This window comes from Mandrillus leucophaeus, unplaced genomic scaffold, assembly GCF_000951045.1.
Source record: "Mandrillus leucophaeus isolate KB7577 unplaced genomic scaffold, Mleu.le_1.0 Scaffold1, whole genome shotgun sequence".
NCBI lineage: Eukaryota > Metazoa > Chordata > Mammalia > Primates > Cercopithecidae > Mandrillus > Mandrillus leucophaeus.
In genome coordinates this window covers 16,809,788-16,810,581 of record NW_012098097.1, presented here as the reverse complement: position 1 = coordinate 16,810,581, position 794 = coordinate 16,809,788, and the positions used below count along the sequence as shown (strand labels likewise).

The 794-nt window shown below is 57.4% G+C and overlaps 1 protein-coding gene across 1 annotated transcript in view; it reads left to right on the top strand.

Annotated features, from left to right (window-relative positions):
- WDR45B (WD repeat domain 45B) overlaps positions 1-248 on the top strand; it is a 34,883-nt gene extending 34,635 nt beyond the window's left edge. The window contains exon 9 of the mRNA XM_012000074.1: positions 74-248. The gene's annotated coding sequence lies outside the window, so the exon portion shown is untranslated. The remainder of the gene's footprint in view (positions 1-73) is intronic.
- Positions 249-794: the final 546 nt, after the last annotated feature.

Genomic DNA, 794 nt, shown 5'->3' with positions numbered 1-794 from the left:
GGGGAGTGCATCCGGGATGTCTACGCGCAGTTTCTAGAGATGACCGATGACAAGCTGTGACTCCAGCCGGGAGCGCCACAGCACCCACCACCTGCCGCCTTCAGGCTCTCGGGGCTGGTGCCAGCGCCCCAGGGGCCTCCTGGGCCACGGGCTGGAGGGGCTGCCCAGGGACCTTGGTCTCGAAGCCATATGTGGTTGTCTGCTTTCCTAAGGACTCCCATTTCCAGTATTAAAGAGAGAATCATCATCAAGGCACCGTAGGTACTCAGTGGCTGTGACCAGCTCGAGTGGCCGTGGCTGTTCCCGTGAGCTCAGCTGTGACCAGCTCGAGTGGCCGTGGCTGCCCCCATGAGTTCAGCTGTGACGTTCGCTTCAGTGGCTCCACAGCGTCTCACACTGACGGGCTGGGCTCCGTACAGACCTGGGGACTGGGCTGAGAGGGTGGACGAGTTCAAGTTTGTTTTTGCAACAGATTCCATCGTTCTGACTGAGTCTGCAGTGGGGAAGTGAACACGTGTGCAAACGTAAGTTCTTACATTATAAGCAGATTTAAATAGAACACCAGCAGCTTGCCTTAGAAAAGGAGAAAGGAATTCCTTCTCCCGACCGAACATGAAGAAAAACGACCTGACCCTGTAGAGAGAACGCAGCGTGAACGTTCCCCTCGTGTGAGCCCAGCCTGTGGTCTTCTCCATACCCACAGCGTGGTCATCTGTGCCCGTGTGTGGCGTCCCCGTCTCTGCTGGGGCCATTAGAACGAGGCAGACACCAGGCCACCCTAGAAGCCGAGCTGT